The sequence below is a fragment of the Chinchilla lanigera genome, unplaced genomic scaffold (genome assembly GCF_000276665.1).
Source record: "Chinchilla lanigera isolate Chin_1 unplaced genomic scaffold, ChiLan1.0 scaffold00145, whole genome shotgun sequence".
In the NCBI taxonomy this organism is placed as follows: domain Eukaryota; kingdom Metazoa; phylum Chordata; class Mammalia; order Rodentia; family Chinchillidae; genus Chinchilla; species Chinchilla lanigera.
Genome location: NW_004955546.1, coordinates 91,049 through 97,286, shown reverse-complemented (window position 1 = coordinate 97,286; position 6,238 = coordinate 91,049). Strand labels below are relative to the sequence as shown.

General features: G+C 42.2%; 1 pseudogene; it reads right to left on the bottom strand.

Annotated features, from left to right (window-relative positions):
* Window positions 1–1,380: 1,380 nt before the first annotated feature.
* Window positions 1,381–2,586, bottom strand: LOC102023198 (annotated as a pseudogene).
* Between the last annotated feature and the right edge of the window lie 3,652 nt (window positions 2,587–6,238).

The window sequence follows — 6,238 nt, the reverse complement described above, 5'->3', positions numbered from 1 at the left end:
CAGGCATGTGTTTACCAAGTTCTCCTATGTTGATGTCTCCTGGAGTTGTTCTGATTGGGGTAGAGTTCTGGGATTGTGTTTTATTCTTTTGTTTTGGCATGCTTGCTACCAGACGCAGAAAGCTCAGTTTCCCTCTTCAGTAGCTGCTCAGCGAAAACTACTAGTGACCCTACTTTTCCTGGTGTTCAGGCTTGCCCATGGGTGCCCTCTGAGTAGCGTTACTTAGTCCTGGGTTTTCCGGCAGTTGTTGATTTATATATAGTTATCCCCATTCTCAGACACAGGCACTTGTGTCATTTGATGGCTGACCATCTAATCCAGTGTCCCCTTGCAGTTCAGGGCACGTGCATGACCTGACTCGGGTTGCACTGGTGTGGCAATCCCAATCCTTGGACCTATGTCCCCCGGTAATTTAGGGTACAGGTATAATTCAGACACAAACTGCAGGATCTACAGTTTGTGAACCACCTGAATTTATGTCTCCTGTCAGGTCAGGATACATACAGGAACAAGATGCAGCCCCGATGGGTATCAGTCACAGACTTTCCCTGCCTTTGACTGGCAAGGGGGTGTGGGCAAAGGCAAAGCTCAGACTTGCACCGTGGGTGAGCACCTTTTGGAGCACTTGCTCACTTGGTGCAAGGCGTGCAGGGTTGAGAGTCCGTTCACCCCGCCCACAGCCAGAGAAGACCCTGGGGCTTCTGAGTGAAAAACCGCCTCTCTGCCACAGGAGCAGGGAGGCCAGGACTCCATCTGTAATGGCAGCAGGGTCCTGATGCATGCACTCTGCCCTCAGGGAGTAGCTGGGAAATACCTGGCTCTCTCTGCACATTTCAGCTGGGAACTGTGGCGGTGTGGGCGAGCAGAGACTCGAGCCGAGGGGTCCAGATGCTCCCGGAACACTGGCTCTCTTGGTGCAGGATGCGCGGGGCTGAGAGTTCGTTCACCCCTCCTGCAGCCAGAGAAGTTCCTGGGGCTTCCAAGTGTAAACCTCTCTGCCGTGGGAGCAGGGAGGCCAGGACTCCGTCTGTAATGGTGGCGGGGTCCTGATGCGTGCCCTAAAGAAATTCTTATCATTCAGTGAGGAGGAGCAGGCAGCATCTTGCTTACAGGTCAATTTTACCAGATCTCCTCCCTCCTCTGCTCACCTGCCAGCACCCGGGGAGCCCCTGTGACCCCGCCTATGGGTTCCATTTCATTTTGGGTTCAACATTACAAAAATTTGGGTGGAAATTTTCAAAAAGCAAGATTTCTGCTTAGTTATTTTCACAGGAATTTGCAGAAATTACTCTTCTGCTAAATTCTAAAAGTACTATCTCCTTTTTCTGATCTTAAGAGAGGGTCCTATCTATCCCTACACACACACAATTCAGTATTTCCTCAGAGCAGAGTGACAGCACCACAGATTGCCCTGTCTACCCAGGATTCGGGGGTAGCAACCTGGCTGCTGCTTTGGGAAGATAAATGGAGTCTTAAAAGAGGCAGGACTGCCTCAGATGCATGCACAGGAAGCACACTGCACAGAAACCCAAGAATTTCAGTCACCAAGTGGGGGTGTGACACCACCAAGAACTCCCAGCTGGAGGTTTTCAGGACCTCAGAAATATGATTGTAAATGAAACTGAATGCCTGAGTTTTCAACTGTTCAGCACGGTAGAAGTCAGCAAAGATAAGGATTTCCACAGCATCCTCTACAGAGAGATTTCTGCAGAGGGCATCCTCACACATCAACTTCAGGTGCTCCAAGCCATACTTGTCTGCAGCTACCAGCAGTTCAGGTGCCATTCTGCCGAGGTTTGGAGCCTTCCCGGTGTAAATGAAGGACATCATTTCTTTAAACACGTCGGGCTCCATTTCTCTGATTTCAACTTGGTTCTTTCTCCTCTCTTCCGTGTCATGTTCAAACATGGCACTAAAAACTGGAGAACGAGCTGCCAAGATGGCTTTGTGAGCCTTAAATTCCTGGCCAGACACACACAGGCAGCAGTCTGTGAACCGGGAATTCTTCCACAGCTCTGCTAGATCATTTACCAACCAACACTCAGGATCCTTCACCATATTCATGGTAATCTGGCTGGAAGTGTTGGTGGAATCTTCTTCCATTTTCACCTCACAGAAGAAGGTAAGCTTGTCATCAGGGAGAAGCTCATTGGCCACAGCCAAAAGAATATCTCTATGGATAAATTTCATGAATCCCCAGCCTTCTCCTTGCACAAATCTACAAACTGTTTTGCTCAACTTACCTTTGGTTTTCTTACCCTTGGCATTCATAATGTAAAATTTAAGTTTTGCCCATGTTTCTGGCTTTGGAGAGCTGATCAGAAACAGGTATAGGGAAAGGTAATCTTTGCCTTCTTCAGTGCGCCCTTTTGGGTATAACTGAAAGCACCATTTCAGCTGATCATTAGCTCCACATGAAAAGGTTGAGCTTTTAATGGCCTCACCCATTTCTAGGCAAAAACTTAAGTTACTAATGGTCCACAAGATGGAGAATTTCACTACTTTGATGTCTGTAGTGTACTGGCTCTCAGCTATGGGCTTGCTGGACATTTCTTCTGGTGGTGGAGTACTTGAAACTCTTGACATCAGAAGTCTAAAAGTTAAAAAATGTCATCCAAGTCACAGGGCAAGGATTTCCTTCTTCCCCAGTTTGTGGAAACTTCACTGCAGTGAGCAGCTCCATGTCAAGCTGGATGGTATGGCAGTCAGGAGGCAGAGAACCTAATATGTAGGTTAAAAAATCATTATTTAGAAATAGATTTTTCAAGACTTCCTGAATATTAGACATTTCAGAGTAGTTTGACAATCTTTGAAAGAAATAGCTCCCCTAAGAAGTCTTTTCCTTGGTTGTGTTTGTGCATGCGTGTAATACCAGCACTGAGGTAGCTGAGACAGAACGATTGCTAAGAGTTTGAGCACGGTTGAAACTACACAGCAAGACCCTATCACAAGAGACTAAAAAATTTTTAAAATCCCCTTTTTGATAATGGTTAAAGACAATGGATGCTTTATTGATGATACTGGTCATTGAACTTAGGGCCTTCCCACTGATTCATATCTTCTGTACTTTTTATTTTTTATATATGGACTCACTACCTCATTAGACTGCCAAAAATGGGGTGGAACTTGCAGTCCTACTGCCTAAGCCTCCAAAAATGCTGCGATTAGAGGAATGCACCAGTGTGCCTGTTTTTGTCAAGAGGTTCTCTTGTCCATTGCTGTCCATTGCTATTAAAATTCCAGAGCACTATCTTCTTGATGATTTGCTGCATTCTATTAGCTAGCATTTTACTGAAGAGTTTTGCATCTGTGTTCATTAGAGAGATTGCCCTATAGTTCTTTTTTGGTTGGTTCTTTTTATGGTTTTTGTATCAGGTAATACTGTGCAACCATTTTCAAGGTAATATTATGTATATGACAACCATTGTTAATATCTTATCACCTTGTTTTGAAATGCTATATGATTTTTATTGCTCTTTATACTGTTTGTTTATACATTTGCTTTTGTAATTTTGAGTTTTTCCTTTTCTGTTTAAAATGAAAAATAAAATTTATATGTATACACGAGTATAGCTAGGACAGGTGTATTGCTGATGTCTGTGATTTATTAAAAGGAATAATCAGTGCTTAAAATTTTCCTTTTTCTTGACCAGTTTTGCATGCTCATATCTGGTAATCAGGACTGACCTGAAAGCAGCAATATGCAGTATAAGAAAAAAAAGATTCCAAAGCTGTCCAAGGCAATGACACCTGAAACTAGAGTGTCCTTCAGAGAAATGGTACCCACTGAAAATGTATGGAAGTGATTGTCATATGGACCTTATTATTCTTTTTCTAGCTCCATGTTCTGCCTGCAGCAGCATATACTTCCCTCAAGGGAGCATGGAGCTTGAAGGGATAGAACCCTACTTGATGATGTGAGGCAAAGGGACTGTCTCTCTCTTTTGTCCCTGCTCTGGTCGTAGAAGGTTGTCCCTCCCTCTTGCTCTACTTCGTTCCCCTTTGCACCCCAATGGATGTGACAGTTTGCTTCAGTGTCTTCCACGTTTACCAAACTACTATCTTACACCTCAACCTGAGTGCAGCCAGGGAGATCTGGGTAGCATCCCTATTCCAGCCCCTTTAGTTGATACTGCTGCATTTGAGAACAGACAGGCACCTAGGAGCAGCTAATGTCATGAAGGGGGCTTCTGGACCCCTTACTTGCATACCCAGCATGCACAACTAGCCATTTAAAATAGTTCGTTTCAGAAGAGTCCCTTTCCTCCCTTAGCTTGGGATGTTTGGTGTATTCTCTCAGCAAGAAGAAACTAACTAAGAAATAAAGAAGATAGTCAATGACAGTTTTAAAAATTGCTTGATTAGAAAAGCTGGTTTTTGAAAAAGTTCAATAAAATTGATAAAGATCTAGGTAAGTGGAGGTTATGTGAGAGAAACACAAATTAGTGATACCAAAAATCAAAGCAGAGAACGAGAGATCCTAAAATCATTAACAAAAGCAAGGGGATCTGCAATTGGCAAGAGGGAATACTTCCTAGTCAGCAAACACTGTCTGTTATGGCTTGTATCTAGATGTCTCCCCAAAACCTCATGAAGCCATAAGCAGGCTTTTCAGAGGTGGATGGATCTACAGTGTGTGATGCTGAGATCTATTCAAGTGCAATTCTATGATCAAGGGCACTAGGATTATGGTGTGTACAATACCCACCCTTAGTAGCCTAGACAAGGTATAAGCCATAGAAAGAGCTATGCTTTTCCCTTGTTCCTTTGCTGCTTTTTACCTACCATGAACTGCTTCTATTCTGTGATGCCTGTCTGCTGTGCCACTCTATATTGGAGCCAGCCAATTTGGGGCTGAAACTTCTACAAACTGTAAATTAAATAATCCCTTTTCTCTCAACTTGTGGGTGTTGGGTATTTTGTCCCAATACCAAGAAAAGTAATTTAGACAGTCTTTAAAGGAAAAAAAACAAGCAATGTTTGGATTAAGAATAAAAGATAGCTACCTTAAAGTACCAGAGAGGACCAAAAAGAGAAACACAGGAGAAAAGTTGATGCTTAAAAGAAAGAAACAGGACTTCATGAGTTTTCCATTTCTGTGGGGGTTTTCGCATGAGGCCTCAGTTATTACATTTAAATTTTTTTTATTTTAAAAGTATAAGGAGGAAAACATTAACAGACAGAAAACATTTTACAGAATAACAAAAGAACAGTACAGACAAGGAGTTACAAACAAAGTGGTAGGGAATTAACAATGCTTGTATTACATATTGATATCTTCAAAGTGGTTTCTCATGAAAACAGATATAGACAGGCAGTACTGATCAACCAAGGACTCATTGACAGTTTCTTTCAGCAAAGAAATAGAAAACAGTAGAACAACCATGTTAACTATCCTGTATATACATACATACAAAATTTTTCCTTCTTTCCTGTCTTTTTTCCCACATTCCAGTTGCCCTTTACCCTTGAGTGCTTCCCTATCATTTCACAATGCCTATCATACCTCCTAGTTTAAATTAACTCTTTCAGGTTTTACACTAGTGAAACAATGCGTTGCTTGCACATGTGTGTTTGATTTATTTCACTTATGAGTATGGTCTCTAGTTGTGACCATTTACCTATAAAAGCCTCTACTTTATCTTTCTTTATAGCTGAGTAATATTCCATTATATAAAAGAACCACAATTTTCTTATTTAATCCTCGGTGGATGGACATTTGGGTTGCTTCCACATTTTAGCAATTAGAAATTGTGCTGCTATGAACATAGGTGCACATATATCACTGTGATATGATGTTTTTAGATCTTCTGGGAAAATACCCAGCAGGGGGATAGCTGGGTTAAATGGGACCTCTAGACATAGTTTTCTGAGGAATCTCCAAATTGATTTCCACACTGGTTTCATCAGTCTGCTTTCCCACCAGCAGTGAAGGGTTCCTATTTCTCCACAACCTCGCCAGCATTTGTTATTGGTTGATTTCCTAATGCTAGCCATTCTTACTGGAGTAAGGTGGAATCTAAGTGTTGCCTTAATTTGCATTTCTTGAACGACTAATGATGTTGAACATTTTCTCATATTTATTTGTCATTTGTATCTCCTTGTCTGAGAAGTGTGTATTCATCTCAGCTGTCCATTCTTGGATTGGGTCTTTGAATTTGGAGGGGCGGAAATTTTTTAATTCTTTATATGTTCTAGATAGAAGCCCTTTGTCTGAGGGACAATCAGCTAAAATTTT